This window comes from Gopherus evgoodei, chromosome 11 (assembly GCF_007399415.2).
Source record: "Gopherus evgoodei ecotype Sinaloan lineage chromosome 11, rGopEvg1_v1.p, whole genome shotgun sequence".
Lineage (NCBI taxonomy): Eukaryota > Metazoa > Chordata > Testudines > Testudinidae > Gopherus > Gopherus evgoodei.
This window is the reverse complement of record NC_044332.1, coordinates 65,407,573-65,425,224: the sequence shown is the minus strand read 5'-3', so window position 1 is coordinate 65,425,224 and position 17,652 is coordinate 65,407,573.

Here is a 17,652-nt window from a genome sequence, read left to right as displayed (position 1 = left end):
TCTTTAATCATTCTTGTGGCTCTTCTCTGAACCCTCTCCAATTTATGAACATCCTCCTTGAATTGTGGGCACCAGAACTGGGGACACTATTCCAGCAGCTGTCGGACCAGTGCCAAATACAAAGATAAAATCTCTACTCCTACTCAAGATTCCTGTTTATGCATCCCTAGATCACATTAGCTCTTTTGGCCACAGTCTCACACTGGGAGGTCATGTTCAGTGGATTACCCAACATTACTCTCAAATCTTTTTCAGGATCTCTGCTTCCCAGCATAAAGTCCCCCATCCTGTAAGTATGGCCTACAGTCTTTGTTCCCAGATGTATACATTTACATTTAACCATATTAAAACACATGTTGTTTACCAAGTGATCTAGATTGCTCTGCTCAATGAGCTCTGCCCTCTTCATTATTTACCAACTTTTGTGTCATCAGCAAACTTTATCAATGATGATTGTATGGTTTCTTCCAGGTCAGTGATAAAGATGTTAAATAGCATAGGGCCAAGAACTGATCCTTGTGGGACCCCACTGGAAACAGACCCGCTCATTGATGATTCCTAATTTACAGTTACATTTTGAGACCTTCTAGCCAGTTTTTAATCCATTTGCTTTGTCCCACATTAATTTTATATTGTTCTATGGTTTTTTTAAAACTAAAATGTCTTTTGTTACCAAGTCAAATGCCTGACGGTCACAGACAAGGCTTCCTCATATTAAGGACAGAAGGGTGCAAGGTGCCCCACAACTCTGGGTACCTGCCAGAAGCTTCACAGCAGTAGCCATCCGTTTGGCATGTAGCAGCACCCCACCGCACCAGCTTGGGTCCTGCAAGGACATGCATTTCTTAGGCCTACAGCATGTCCTCCCATATCCTCAAAGTGGGCAGACAAGTTGTCCCACAGCACCTTGTAAATGCAAGCAGAGAGTGCCACAGTCCGTGGTGCTATGATAATTGTATTGCTCAGATAGCTATATTGCTTGTCATAGCCACATACAGCACCAGTGTGGACACGGTGCATGGCAGCAGCATTCTTATTTCAACAACGTGTTTGCACCATAGTAGGTTAGACTATGGTGCATTAACAAACCCATGGGTGCTTAACACATGGTCAGCATTCAGAAAAGACAGGCCCTAGAGTCAGAGGCATTAGATAATTCCTACGAAAATGCAGAGCACCCTGAACTTCCATGAAATCAATGGGATTTTAATATAACTTGTGCTACAATGTGTCTGTCTCAATCAACATGTTATTTCTGTGCCTTCCTTCCTTGCTCCTTATCGTGTCTGCTTAATCGTTAATAAGATTCCCTGCAGCAGTGATGCCTAAGCTCACACAGCAGGCCATCTGTGCTCTCAGGAAGGCGAATGTTAGAAGATTCCTTTTGAAATCACTAATTACTCCAAACAATCAAAATATGCTTACTTCAGTGTCTACCATGGCACACCTCAGGATGGGTTTGTTAGGGCTAGAGCTGTGAGAATAGCACAAAACATTGTCCATGAATATGATCTTGCATTTATAAATCAGTTCACTTCAACTATGGCTGTGGCATTATTCAGCTGCAAAACAATGTTTGCACAATGCAGACTTCCACAGCACTGTCATAAGTACCTACAGAAACTGAGTTTTAAAGGCACAAAGTACAAGTGACTTCTCTGGGATTGCTTGCATTCTTTTCCCGTAGGGGGCAGAAACCATACGCGACTTATCTGACTAATAAGAGGTAAGCAGTGCAACTCAATTTTCAAATATTCCTATTGACAAACAGAGAAAAAAACTGAAAATCTATTGAACAAATAAATTAAAGGACCAATATCTGCTCTTGGACATTGCATGAGAAGAAAAAGAAGCATTGCATTTATTAGATAACTTATTTGTTGCATATGTTTCACTCAGTTCCAGTAAGCAGTCAATAAGCTGACAATCTACAGAGAAACTACAGAAAATATTACAAAATATGTATGGTTCTAACAATTATAAAGAACACTGATAGGAAAAAGGAGATTTTCATTTGCTGGTTTAATAATTATTTTCTCATTTAGGGGTTTATTTCCCAGCTCTATAGACCTAGAGGATGTAGAGAGATTTTTAAAATAAGTGAGTCATGACCTACCTGGCTTTAATCAATGTTATTATGGCCAATCTCCAAGATGAATTCATTTAGACTAGTTCCGAGCTTGCAATAAAAAGAATGTACTTGCCAATGTTTATGGTAGGCCACCTGTTCTGCCTCCAGACTATAATATGTTTCATTAAGTAGCAGAATTAAAATGGGCCAATCCCTTAAATTCTTATTCAGGCAAAAGTCCCATTGAAGCAAGTGCATTGGGGTGCTTGCCTGTATAAAAACTGAGTACCTCTAACTTTTCAGAACTATTTATTGTATTCCTAATTAGAGGTAGCAATGGAGATGGTCACCCAAACCAGTGACAAGTCTGAGGTACTTATATTATCATAGGAACTGAGTACCTTACATTCTTTTAATGTAAAAGCAGCAAAGAATCCTGTGGCACCTTATAGACTAACAGATGTTTAGGAGCATGAGCTTTCTTGGGTGAATATCCACTTCGTCAGAAGAATGTAGTGGAAATTTCCAGGGGCAGGTATATATATATGCAAGCAAGAAGCAAGCTAGAGATAACGAGGTTAGTTCAATCAGGGAGAATGAGGCCCTGTTCTAGCAGTTGAGGTGTGAAAACCAAGGGAGGAGAAACTGGTTTTGTAGTTGGCAAGCCATTCACAGTCTTTGTTTAACCCTGAGCTGATGGGGTCAAATTTGCAGATGAACTGAAGTTCAGCAGTTTCTCTTTGAAGTCTGGTCCTGAAGTCTTTTTTTTGCTGCAGGATGGCCACCATAAGATCTGCTATTGTGTGGCCAGGGAGGTTGAAGTGTTCTCCTACAGGTTTTTGTATATTGCCATTCCTGATATCTGATTTGTGTCCATTTATCCTTTTCCGTAGAGACTGTCCAGTTTGGCTGATGTACATAGCAGAGGAGCATTGCTGGCATATGATGGCGTATATTACATTGGTGGACGTGCAGGTGAATGAACCGGTGATGGTGTGGCTGATCTGGTTAGTTCCTGTGATGGTGTCGCTGGCGTAGATATGTGGGCAGACTTGGCATCAAGGATGGTTGCTGAGCTCTGTGCCTTTATCCTCACACACAACTATTTCAAATTTGATGACAATATATATCTCCAGATCAGTGGCACTGCTATGGGCACCCGCATGGCCCCACAATATGCCAATATTTTTATGGCCAACCTGGAACAACGCTTCCTCAGCTTTCGTCCACTCACGCTCCTTCTCTACCTACGCACGCCATCACCGGTTCATTCACCTGCACGTCCACCAATGTAATATACACCATCATATGCCAGCAATGCCCCTCTGCTATGTACATCAGCCAAACTGGACAGTCTCTATGGAAAAGGATAAATGGACACAAATCAGATATTAGGAATGGCAATATACAAAAACCTGTAGGAGAACACTTCAACCTCCCTGGCCACACAACAGCAGATCTTAAGGTGGCCATCCTGCAGCAAAAAAAAAACTTCAGGACCAGACTTCAAAGAGAAACTGCTGAGCTTCAGTTCGTCTGCAAATTTGACCCCATCAGCTCAGGATTAAACAAAGACTGTGAATGGCTTGCCAACTACAAAACCAGTTTCTCCTCCCTTGGTTTTCACACCTCAACTGCTAGAACAGGGCCTCATTCTCCCTGATTGAACTAACCTCGTTATCTCTAGCTTGCTTCTTGCTTGCATATATATATACCTGCCCCTGGAAATTTCCACTACATTCCTCCGACAAAGTGGGTATTCACCCACGAAAGCTTATGCTCCTAAACATCTGTTAGTCTATAAGGTGCCACAGGATTCTTCGCTGCTTTTACAGATCCAGACTAACATGGCTACCCTCTGATCTTTTAATGTATTTATTCTCACAACACCCTTGTGAGGTAGGGTGGTGCTATTATCTCCATTTAGCCGAAGGAGAAGTGAGGCCCACAGACGGAGAAGTGAGGCCCACAGACAAAGAAGTGAGGCCCACATCCTCAAAGGTATTTAAGCACCTAACTCTTATTGATTTCAATGGGAGTTAGGCACCTATACATCTTTGAGACTCTGGGACCAAGTGACTTGTCCAAGGCCAAAGTTATCAGTGGCAGAGCAGGGCATTTGGCATCCTAACCACTGGACCATTTTTTCTGTCAAAGGCCTAAGCCACTAAGGCCTGCAAAATGATGATGTGTGAATCTGACAAGATGCTGAGGTTCTGTTTAATGTAGATGTGCCCATAGAAATTTAGATCCTTATATATATTTTGGTTGACAAATTCATTTAGACAAGGGTTTGTGTGAGATTTTTTGTACTTTTCAGAGTAAATCAGATTGCAGTCAATGAAGCTACTCATGGGATAAAGTGCTAACCAAAGTGAGAAAGAAAATCTGAGTCTATGCCACTAAAATAAAGATATTACTCAATAGGCTCAACTGTAATTTTACAATTGGTCCTTAGTGAGAGGTAGCACATAGCTGCACCACCCAGGGAGCAACCCAGTAAACAAATTGTGACTGAGGGAGTTGCAATTCCTCCCCTGCAGCCCCCGTCCTCTGGGGAGAGAGTTAGGCCACTCCTTTTCAACCTTTCCAGCAGTTTTCAGTGTCCTTTGTGGGTGGTCAGTGAAGGGAATGGAGCTAGAGCATCTCCCAGTCCTTTTTCCATCCACTTGCTCACTGAGGGGTGTATCAGATAAGTAGCTCCTGCTCTTGCTCAAGGTCAAAGAGATGGTCCTTTCTCCCTCTTATTCCCCTGAGACTGGGCTGTGACAGTATATGCAATGTGAGTGATGCAGAATCAGGTTCTAATGGCCATATTGTGAACCTTTTACTCATCTAGGCAAGCAGTTATTTAAGCAAGTAGGCCCACTTCAGCCTTGAGTCATGGTCATCAGTGTGAGCAAGGGATTCATAGTCTGGTCTTAAATCAATAAAGCGATGCCCTTATAGCAGCGTAAATGAGGAGCAATTCTACACAGATATTAGTGAGGTGTGAAAACCAGAATAAGTGAGATGTCTGGTCCTCTGCCTTCACCTCTGGTCATCCATTCTACTGTGTGCTGCATACAGAGGTGCTTTCATTAAAAGTAAAAACTCATATTTGTTTCCCAAGGTCAAATAAGACATGCTTTCCAAATGCAAAATGAACTAATTCAGCCTTTGCAAACAAACTATTTCTCAAAGCAAAAGATGAACTTTGCCAATCTCATTTAATTTATGCTATTATGTTTCCATCCTTGACTACACTTAGAAAACAACTTTGCTCATCCTCCCAAGTATTTAAATGTTATAAACTGTAATAATCAAAACAGAAACAAATAAACGTTACTAATTGCTTGGCAGAATATTTTAAATGAGTGAAAGAACAAGGAAAACAATCCTAATTCCCTAGTGTTTACAACTTCTTGACCAGCTTCTCAGTATGCATTTCTACATGGCCAAATGTACAGGATGGATTACTCTTTCCTGGGAAGAAGTAATTCTGAAAAACTTAAGGAACCCCATCTGTTTATCTTAACAAAAAGAAGGTTAAGGGGTGACTTGATCACAATCTGTAAGAACCTATATGGAAAGCAGAAATGTAATAATAGAGAGCTCTTCAATCTAGCAGGGAAATGTATAACAAATTCTAGGGGCTGGATGTTGGAGATAGATAAATGCAGACTAGAAGTAAGGTTAAATTTTTAACAGTGAGAAATAAGGTGTACATTTCTAACTGTGGTGCTAATTAACAGTGAGGGTAATTAACCATTGGGACAGTTTACCAAGGGTAGTGGTCAATTCTTCATCACTGACAATTTTGTAATGAAGATTGGCTGATTTTTTTTCAAAAGGATATGCTCTAGTTCAAACAGAAATTAATTCAAGGAATTCCTGTGGCCTGTGTTATAGAGGAGGTCAGATTAGATAATCACAGTGGTCCCTTCTAGTTTTATAATCTGTGAATCTATGAATTTTCCTTTGAGGTGCATTTGAAAAGTGCCCATGAACTGAAGGTAGTGGCAGTCAAATACACATTCCTGAGTACAGAAGTTGTCCTTTTCTGTACTACAGACAAACTTTGTTCTTATAAAGGGGTATCCAGAACCTTTGCACAATCAAGGTTTATTTTAAATGGATTTTGGTTTGGATACTAATGATAGCTACAGGACCAGACAGAAATTTCAGATAATGGAGTCTTAAAGGTTGCTACTCAGAATAATTAACTAATGCAGCCATCTCTTCCTCTTGAGTCTCAATTTTCAGAGCTTTTTTCCTCCCCCTGGTTTTGTCAGGCAATTTTTTTCTTTATCCCCACAGACCAAATGGAACAAATATATGTTCCACTGAGGTGAATTGTCCTTACATTAGCAAGAAAAAAGAAGACACAGAAGGTTTCTTTCTTTGTAATTATAGCATAAACCATTTTTTAGTGAAGTTGCTTATTTTATCACAGCAACATTATAGTGTATACTTCAACCCTGGCCTGGGGAAACTCCCACTCTAGAAGTCTAGCTAGTCTTGGCTTCTATTCTGAGACTGCCAACCACGGGCAGCTCCAGGCACCAGCACACCAAGCACACCAGGGGCGGCAAGCCATGGGGAGCACTCTGCCGGTAGCCATGACAGCGGCAGGCAGGCTGCCTTCGGCGGCATGCCTGCGGAGGGTCCGCTGGTCCCACGGCTTTGGCGGACCTCCCGCAGGTGTGCCACCGAATCCATGGGACCAGGGACCTCCCTCAGGCAAGTCGCTGAAGGCAGTCTGCCTGCCGTGCTTGGGGGGGCAAAATACCTAGAGCTGCCCCAGCTGCCAACAGCAGTTTAAAATGAACATTTTTACACACCATGAACGGGGCTGAGACCATTGGATCATTTAGTATTAACCAACAAACAGCCATTAAATAGTAAACCAACATCAGTATGCCACTATTTTCAATATACTTGAGGCCAATCCTTTCACTGGAAAGCAGGGGGAGAGGGGTCATCAGTTTAGTAAGAAGTGTGTATTGACATTTCATAAATAGAGGAATTTTCTTGAGCTTCAGATGCAGTGAAACGAAAATGTTCCTCACTGCTGTCTTTGTGCAGCATACTGACATCTCTCTAATTTTTAATGCCTTTAATCCAAGATCCATTTCTCATTTTTGCACCTCTGATATGCTTCTATTTTTACTAGCATATTGGTTGGACTGGTGAGTTTGTGTTAGTCTGAAAGGCTGTGGATTGTCAAAGTCTCTTTTCTGTGAGCAACAGCTTTCCTGAAATGCCTTTTATTTCTTTTTTGACCCAGGAAAACATGTATCTAAAGGCAGCAATTGAACAGTATCTTTTTTGCTTTCCTGTGAAAAATGTGAGTTACATGCTTACCTAAGGGATTGTGTCTATGCTCAGGGATAGCAAATGCTTCAGCTCTGACTCACCCCTGAGTAAAAATGAGAAACAGTACACACAGCAGTTCCATTTTCTCTAGAGAGTTAGCTCATTGTCTTCACTAATTAGGCATCCTTGTTTTGTCAATGGAATTGGATTGCTTCTTTCTTGTGAAACCACAGAAGGCAACTCCAGTGTATGTACATTGCAACTGTAAGGCTCTTTTAGCCACCTCACCCCACTAGTATGAGAGCAGAGGAGTGTTAGTGCAAAATGGCTGTTGTTGAAGAGCGAGTTGCACATCAAAATGCTTTTTCATGGAGCTTATGGGTGGCATTTTTTAAAACGCTGCACAGCTGACCTAACTGGTCCCATTGAAATCCAAGCAGCACTTGGCCTGTTAAGATCTGACCACCATAAACCATCTGCAGTGCACAATATCCAGTTTCTGTCACTGTTTGAATGCTGCCTGTTTAACCCACATGCTTCCGGGGTGTGGTGCTCTGTCCCCTTCTAGTGTTACAGGTGGGGGCTCGTCCGGAATATCAACTGGGAAGTCTCTGAAGCGCAGGTTGCACTTCCTTAGCTAGGGGAAGTATGTAACCCACACACCTCCTGGGTGTGGTGCTCTGTCCATCTAGTGGCACTAAGATCACTTAGAAATTATTGAGATTATACCACTTTTAGAGGCCCTTAAAATGGCAATTGGGGGGTGGGGGGAGAAAAATATTTTACCATCAATGCAGCTGCAGTGGAATGTGACATCAGATCTTGATACTCCAGTGGACATGCTTTGACCATCATCACTGTAACAGCAAGGATCCCAACCCAATACATGTGAGATCCTGTTCTTTCTTCCCCTCCTTCATGAGCTCCCATATTTTTCCCACCCTCTCTCTCTCCAACTCTCACCTGATTCTGAAATCAACTGTACAGCATGATGAAATGGCCCATCAAGCCCTACTCGGCCTGAAAAGGAGTGGGACCTGACCAGTCAGATGGTGTCCCCTTCTGGGGAAGTGAACCGCGGTCCAGAGCACCAGCTGTAGTGGCCAAAGAATCTGTCTGTGATTGAGCAAATGCCCTATGTCCTGAGAAGATCAAAAAGCCATATTTCCCCCATATTTACTATTCTATCTCTGCTCTCACCTCTGTGTCTGTCTGTTTTGTCTAAAGCAAGGACACGACTATCATTCCCAATTCAGAACTGAAGAGCACTAACCCTTTCTTCACACCAAGAAGGACAGTGTTGCTGAATAAGCAATGTGAGCCAATATTCACTGTCTCCAAAAAGAGACTTTGATAGGTTTTGATTGTTTTGCAAAACATTACATTTCAGTTTCAATGCTCTGTACCTCATTGTGATTCTTTTCCTTGTAAGTGTTTCACTCAATACATTTCTAGCCTTTGGCATGAATTTTATAGTGAGTTTGCTTTAGTGCAAATGGGGCTGAGGTCTCTGTTTACTAAACCCTGGATATTGTTGAAAATTGTTTAATGTTGGACAGTGACTGGGTTATGTTAATACCGTTGCCCCATATAGTCCATCTAACTTAACGCATCACCACACCCTCTCAACTTCAAAATACTGAGGAAAAAGACTAGCTTTCCAGCATGTCCCAGAATATGCTGATCCAATGGTGAAGGCACTAACTTGGAATTTTGGATATGGAGACCCGGAATCAGGTCCCTGCTTCTTTCACGCTTTCTGGGTGCCCTTGAGTAAATCACTTAGTCCTTCTGTTCCCCATCTATCAGATAGGAGTAATAATGCCTACCTCCCAGAAAGCTGGGAGGAGCAATGCATTACAGATTGTATGGTGGATTGTGAGGCAATGGTTGCCATATAAATAGTGATATTTAGAAATAAGCTTGTCTGATGTGGGCCATTTCAGACCAACAAGGGGGAATGCATTCCAGAACTGCAGCCGCCCTACACCACACAAAGAAAACCCAAATAGTAACTGAGTCTTATATTTTCAACAGTTTTATCACTTAAACTGCAGAAGTGGGAACACTGCAGCATCTTTAGCTGGACACAAAAAGTTTTAACATTAGCTATCCCAGTGTACTGTGATAATAATTCAGATCTTTAGACCCACATAAGAAAACCCCAGCAAATTATTTTTCCAGCAAGTGGCAACACCATAAAAAAAACCCAGCCAGGCCAATCAAATATCCACCAGGTGGTATCTCTAATGCCGCACCCTATTTCCATATGTACACAAATGCCACAATATGTGTCTAGTTTACAATATGTGGCGTGTAATACAAAAGGATGCTCTAAAGGCCACTTTAAAGTCTGTGCTTTAATAATTTGTTTGCCTCACTTCACCTCATAATAGATCAGTGCTATTCAGTAACGGTACTTGAAAACATCAAGATTTCACTCCAATAATATTTTAACACAGTGTAACAGCATGATGGAAGATCCAGTTTGAAGCATGCTTCAGTGTTTTTTTCATTCTGTTTTTTATGGAATGGGAAACATTTCCAGTTATTTAATGTCATATTAACTTTCAGTTTGTCTCATCTAGTTTTGATTTATTGTATAACTCCTTGCCAGAGCTGCCAATTCGCTATAAATCATACCATGCAAATCAATAAAATGCAATTGAACAAATCAAGGCACTAAACAATAGTTCATTACCTAGATTTTTACTGTTTCATATACACTTAATTAAAATCTGAGTTTAATTAAATTGAGTTATTTCTACACAATGACTAATTTGCAGCTTTTTTTTTTTTCCTGTCAAGGCTGTTTCATTTTTTGTATGCAACATAGTATACAACTGGTGCTAGTTAAAGGAACCTCAGGGCAGCCCAGAACCCCAAGGGGGCTGCACTGGCAGCCAGGGATCTCTAAGGTGGTAGGGATAGCTCAAGCACAAACTTGCCATGTCCTCTGTGTCATTTGCAGGGAAGGGAGTGTCATAAGCATCAGGATGGCATCTCTGTACAACCTGCAGATTTCACAAGGCAGAGGGAAACTTCATGTTATTGTATAAATGAGCTTCATGGTAGCCTTGTGTCAACCCCCCTGGGGTCAAGAACTTTACATTATTGCTCAAGAAAAGGTATGCAGTATATAGGGCCTGATTTATAAAGGCCCTTTCTCTTGCACATGTAAAACTTGGATACAAGTTTAACTCTCATGCAACTCCTTGACATAAAAGGAAAAACATGGGTGTAACTGAAGGGAGATTTTGATTTACAGCTATTGTGTCTGCTTCCCCGAGTGCAGATTTGCACGTGCAACTAGGATAATTGCAGCGCTAAACAAACTGCGTAATAAGACACATAACACTAAATAAAGTGAATTGCTAGTACATTACACTTCTTTACTAGCATTTAGAGGACTAAATTAAATTCACTAACATGCCCAAATGCAGTAAACATACAATGATCTGGAAAGATTTCTGCTATTTGAGACTACCAATAGTTTAATTGAATAGTGCATCAAAATGGTAGTTTAGGTTATTATTAATTATTACAGGCACCCCCAAAAAGTTTGAGACATTTTGGATGAAAGTCTCTGTGTTGAAGACAGCAAAAAACAGATGGGGAAGGGATAGGGTGACCAGACAGCAAGTGTGAAAAATCAGGACAGGGGGTGGGGAGTAATAAAAGCCTATATAAGAAAAAGACCCCAAAACTGGGAATATACACAGCATTTAACATTTCTGGAACATATTCTTGGATAATGTAAACTGGCACAGATCTATTGACTTCAATAAAGCCCTGACAAATATACCCCAGTTGGAGACCTGGCTGTTAACATTCCTGTATTATACATGTATGATCCTATGTTAACTTCCTTAAGTAAAGAGATTACATTTGAATCACTGCCAGTAAAATTAAAAGAGGAAAACCTTGGGTCCTTTTAAAGACCCTGTTATATTTTCTGCACATTCTGAAAAGGTCTCATTATACATATTCGTTAAAGCTTTGGGGACTTGAATAAAATTTCATACAATCTGCAGTAAATTAGTTGCTCCGTCATTTTTGATACCAGAAAGGGGACAAACTTCCTCCTTCCATACACAAACACATTATCTTCAGTCAGTGGTTTCTTTTCAAGGGGGAACTTAAACAATAACTAGAGCTCTGGTTCTAACACTCCACTGATCCTTCCTCAGCACAGAGAACATTCCAAGGGCTCATGGTCAGAATATATGATGCCCCTTTCTGGGTTGTCATCTCCTTGTGGTTATGGAGAACTGCTATGACTTGTAGAAGCCATAAGGCAGGTTGAAGTGGGATAATCTGTCCCCCACATTAGGTCTCATCTTGATCTCTAATAATAGAGAGCATTTTTCACATTAAGGCCTTTCTGACTAGCCTTCTGATTGTTAAATGTTCCCTTTATAAAATGTAGTGTCACTTTTTTGTACCATCGCTGCCTCTTGGATGTGGAACCTTATTATATTGCAGTTACTATTATTTAGTGACTCAGCTACTGTCACGTCTTGAATTAGCTCATGCAAGTTACTTGGGACTAAGTCAGGCATAGCCTCTGTTCTTATGTGCTCTGGAACTAATGGTTCCAAAACCCAATCACTTAAAATGTTGAGAATTTTTTTTCTCTAAACTTGGCCCCATTGTGCCACTTGACCAGGTTATATTTAGGTTAAAGTGCACCATTATCATAACTTTATTACATGCTTCCTTTTTGAAGGCTTTGAACATTATGCACCAGTTTCCCTTTCTTGATCTGGAGGCCCATAGTATGGCCCTACTAATGCATTTACATTCGTATAGCTGGATATGTGCATCAATATAGATTCAACTGTGCGATCCTTTCCACTCTGAATTTTATAATGCTTGACTCTAGTAATCTTTTAGATCCAGTGCTACCACTCCATCTATTTTGGCCTAGGCTGTTCTCCTTTACAATTAGTAAGCAGGTGTTATGAAACTCCACTGGTTCTGTAATGCCTCTCATAGGCGCCAACTCTGTTGCTGCTACAGGGCTGGAGCACCCATAGGAAAAAAATAGTGGGGCCTCAGCACCCACCAGCAGCCCCTCAAATGAGCTCCTTCCCCTACCCCCGCCCAGCCTTCCTGCCCACTAAGAACATGAACAGGGTGGTTAGCTGTAAAATATGTGCACTGAAGGTTTTTTTTTAATCTTTGTTAAGTGCAGTGACAACTGCCAAGGAATATAAAGTTCCTTCAGAACAAATGGCTGGGGGGGGGTCAAGCTAAGATGAGAGGAAAACCAAGAGCAAAGCAATAACCTTTAGACTTTAACGTTTCCTTTCCCTCATCAGGACTACAGTTGAGGCACAGTGCCATATTTCTGTACAAAAAGCAGCACTCTCTAGTTCTACTTTTAATGAGTCGTAGTTTTTACCTTAGATTTTTGGGACTGCCCCTGAGCTGGTGTAACTTATTTTAGCTTCATTGACATCAGCTGAGTTACACCTATTTACAACAGCTGAGGATCTGGCTCTTTGCCAGTTCTGGCGAAGGAGCTTGGGCTTGATTTTGTGAACTACCTGATAAATTCTGCACACTATTATGTTTAGATACTGTAGAGATTAGAGTCATAGGACACTGCAGCTGGGATGAATGCAAAACTGTCTTGGTTCCTTTTCATACCTAGCCTTACTGCCTTCCTATATGTCCACTAGTGGCCCACCTTCCGTATTTTGCCTTAAATGCTGACAAGTAACATCACTCTTACCCATAGGCAGCATTTAATCTATATGCCCAGTTACTTGCTCAGCTAACACTAAGACTCTTTAAAAGAGAGCTGTAGCAGAGGAACCTGAATTCCTCATTACATTGCATTGGTGCTGCTACAGGTGCTACAGGTGCAGTGCAAAACAAATGTATTAAAACAGCCTTAGTGATATGTGAGTCTGCAACAGCAGCGGACACCTCAGTCATGACTAATATCTAACTATCACTAATAAACAGAACACAAAGGAGAAATTTATTTTTTCAGGCATTGAAGCTGTCATTCTACTGGTTATTCAGTCAGTCACATTTTTGTCAGCGAGAACTGGCCTTTCATTCCCTCTGGAAATTGTAGAAAGACCAAACATATCTTGTTGCGCTTGAAATTCTGAGTCCCAGAGCACAGCCTAGCCTGTGTGCCCACTCTGGGAAGTACAGATGTATAAGGTGTCTCCTCATGCCTCTACACTAGCGAAGCATAGGAGAGCAGCCTTAGTGTGATGCTCTTTCCCCATACCATGCGGGCAGAAGTGATTGAGAAGCAGGTGGAGACAGAATGCGAGGGAGACAAGGGAGAGAATTGGCTTGGTCTCCCCACCACACACCAAACAGATTCTCTGAGTCACAGTTTACTTCCCAGCCTACTCCTGGGCAGTATGACATCATGCTGACCAGGGAAAGGTGCCTTTGTGTACTAACTAAGCTATGGGGCTCATCCAAAACAGTGACTGAGCCTTGAAGTAGGTGGATGCCCTCTTTGGCTCTGACCTTTTATTCTTCAGCTCAAGTGAATATAATTTATATAGTGGGAGAATTTGGGTAATCATAATAAGTAATATTAATATTCCACAACACTTTCTGGAGTTACATTTTGTAAAGCAAATATATCAATTTCCATAATAGCGGTTTTACAATGCTGAGAGCCTATTGCCTTGTTTCACACATTATAATATAAGCAAATGGAAGTTGTAGTGGTTAGCTGCTCTTTTTATTGTGTCATAATATAAAATGACAAAACCAAACACTCTGATATATTTAGAACTTTATGATGTGATAATGGTAAATGCTTAGAACCTAAATTCTGCCGAGCTACATTCACTCTGTAATTTCATTGGACATAGTGGCTCGCCTCCTCCAGTCTGGTTGAGCTATACTAGATGTAAGAGTAGTGATCTGGGGTAAAATTGGCTTTAAACCAATGTTATGTGCAACTAAGGACAGCTGAAACATAAGCGATCACCTGAAAAAGTCAGAGCAGCCTTCAGCACAGTCTGATGTACTGGGCCAGATCTTGGCTACCTAGCTCACATGGCTTTAATGGGGCTGAACAAATTGAGAAAAATAGAATTCCATCCACTCTGTGTAAATTGTACTCTGGGTTATGCTGCACGATTTCTGTGTGGGCAGAAAAATCATGTGTGCTAAGTGTAGTGCATGGGAAAATAAGTGTCTACGAGTCTTAGTGACAATAAGCCTCCCAACAAATTAGTGTCTCACCTAAACCATCTTTTGCCTTTTAGTTCAGCAGGTGAACTATCACTTTATCCATCAATTCTCCAAATTCCCTTCAGAATTTTTACTGTATTTGTCAGCGTGCAGTTCACTGAAATCCCCAAGCTTCTGTCTGTTCTCTTGTAGCATACTCTGACTGGGACAGTACTCTGGGAAAACGCCATGAAGTGATATCCATGCCTTCAAAGGAAAGAACTACAGTCTTTCTCCATTAGTTTGAAAAAGAGAGCAACACATTATTTCTGTACAGTTGAAGTGTTGTTACTGTACTTTCCACATAAGCATTAATCTGAGAGTTCCAGAGAACTTTAGGCTCATTCAAAACCCATCAAAGTCAATGGAAAGGTTCCCACTGACTTCAATGGGCTTTGAACCCAGTCCTTTGATAATCACTGTGACTTTTTATTTTGAAACTACCTTTTAAGATTCCTTACAATAAGAAATGGGTCTGGGTTTGCAACTGAAATTAAACTAAGGCCCTGACTCAACAAAAAGCATGCACCAGACTTTAAGTCACTGAAACCTAAGAATGTACTTAAAATTTGGTAAATGTTTAGATACCTTGCTGAATCATAACCTGTTAGAGACAACTCGCAGAAATCCTTGAGTGCTCTTCCCCATATCTGACATAAGTAGAGTTTTTCAAAGTTTATCAAATTGATAAGGCCTATATAACCTTAGTGAGTTTTAAGTGTAAATATATTGAAAACAGTTAATCATAAAGATCAACATTTTTTATATTAACAGCTTACTAGAAATGAATCACCTCCTTTCAGGCCTAGCCGTTCACCCAGAAGGATTCCTAATATATTTTCTTTGCCTTGTAAAATAATGAGTTGAGATCTAGGTGACAGGTCATATCGGAAATTTCTGTTTTATCCCTTCAAAACACCTATCTCAATGCTCATTCTATGGGTATTTTCCATATTAGTCACCATATTTAATCCTACAACTGAAGGTTTCATTATTTATGGTCTCTAACAGAAGTTAGCAATTTCATGCTGTAAGCATTTTTAAATTATTCCATATTGTAAATGTCACTTCATTCACATGAAGAGAATCACATAAATTAGATGGGCTAGTTCTTGTGCAGTACTTGGTGAAAATAATATTTTCACCTCTGGAGATGAGAGTTGACCTTCTGAGACATGTTGCTGACATCTTTCAAAACTTCATCATTTTGGAAAAAAAAATGGAAAGGGTTGGTGCATGCAGTGCAGAAACAACAAATGTCAAGACACAATCTAATCAGAGCAGAGAAGATTATTGTAGTGACTAATTATTTCTAGTAGGGTAGTGGCTAGAAGCCCCAACTCAAATTGGAACCCTTTTGTGCTAAAGACTGTATAACCAAGTAGAAAAAGACAAATGAACTTGCAATCTAAACGGACAAGACAAAAAACGGTAAGAAAGGTGGGCTATTATCCCATTTTACAGATAGGGAACCAAGGCACAGAGCCTCAAAGGTTAGATGCTTAAGTACCTTGGAGGAGCTCGACCAGAAAGATTAAATGGCAGTCACACAGGAGATTTGTGGTAGAACTAAAACAAGCTTTCTGGGTCCCTGTTCAATTTCTGAACCGCAAGACCATATAAGGCTGCAGAGCTAATATTAATCTCTTCCCACTGAACCAAGTCCTGGTCGGATTTTGTTATACTTAAAAAAATTAAATAGTACATTTGATAGGCATGTGTTGAAGCAGCTCTAATACTATAGGGCTCACACTAGTGCAATCAATGAAATTACTCTAGCAAAAAAATGGAGTGACACACTGGAGACTCAGGTCACTGTTATGAGTTTTCCTATGCAACCAAGTGCAAATGTCACTTGAAATGGAGGGTCTGATTCTCCTGAAGTAACTCCACTGAAGTCACTGGGGTAATAGAGGGGTGAAATTGGTGTTAGTGAATCAGACTCAAAGCCTGTAGCATTGAGGCTCATAATAGCACCTTTTTTTCAAAGAGAGGCACAATCATTGCTGCTACCTAGTCTTCTAGTAAAGTAGCTGATTTCAATAAGAGATGGCATAATGTTCTTAGGATCTCAGCCACATCAGTCTCAAGTTTCTACAGAACTCTTGGATGTCAACCAGCTGATCCTGGGGACATGTTGCTCTTTAATTTATAAATTTGTCACATCACCTGTTCCTGTGAAATGTCCATCTCTGACAGGACCGATTCGCAACTACCTGAAAAGAGTAGGGCTGCGAGTGGGTTGAGCCCTGAGAATATGGCCATCCATCTTCATCATCAAGATGTAAGCTCAGGATTTTTGTTGTTTTTTTTTTACTAAATGGATTTACTTTATTGTAGTCCACTAATAACTAATTGAGCTGTCTACCATCCTTTCACTGCCAAAGCCTCTTTCAGTCCAAATGCCCCTTGTGCTCATTCTGCCTGGAGCATCTCTCCTTTTCAGACAGAAATATCATGGCTGGATGCCATGTACAGGTCAGTGCTCAGTTCTTTGGAAGCATATTCCATAAATCAGCTGTTCCCTAACTCTTTCCCCACCTCAGCTGGCCGTGGTTCCATTGCAGGCAGAGCTGCGTTCACACAGAGGGTTTTGCAGAGGAGCTGCAGTAGTGAGGATGCTATCACAATTTTTTCCATCTTCCTCAGTTTCCGTGCTGTTATGCCTGTTAGCAAGGCAAAAGAATGAAGAGCACATGGACCCAGATACATTTTAATGCACCTTTCTGAATGTGCTGCATCTTTAAATATCTGCACCTATGGCCCCGTTCCTCACACTACAGTATATGAGCACTGTGTGCTCATTAATTAATGTGTCCTCACAATACCCCTGTGAGATGGGGAAACATTAACAGATGAAACCTCAGATAAGGCTCTGAGCTAAATCCCCCTAAGTCTACAGGAGACATTCCATTGACTTCACTGGGCTTTCAAGCAGTCCCTCTGTGTTTTACCTGAGGTCAAAAAGTAAGTCTGTGTCAGAGCTGAGAACTGATCTTACATCTTTAGAGTCCCAATCCATTACCTTTACCATGAGCCCATGTTTCTGTCCTGCACTGTAT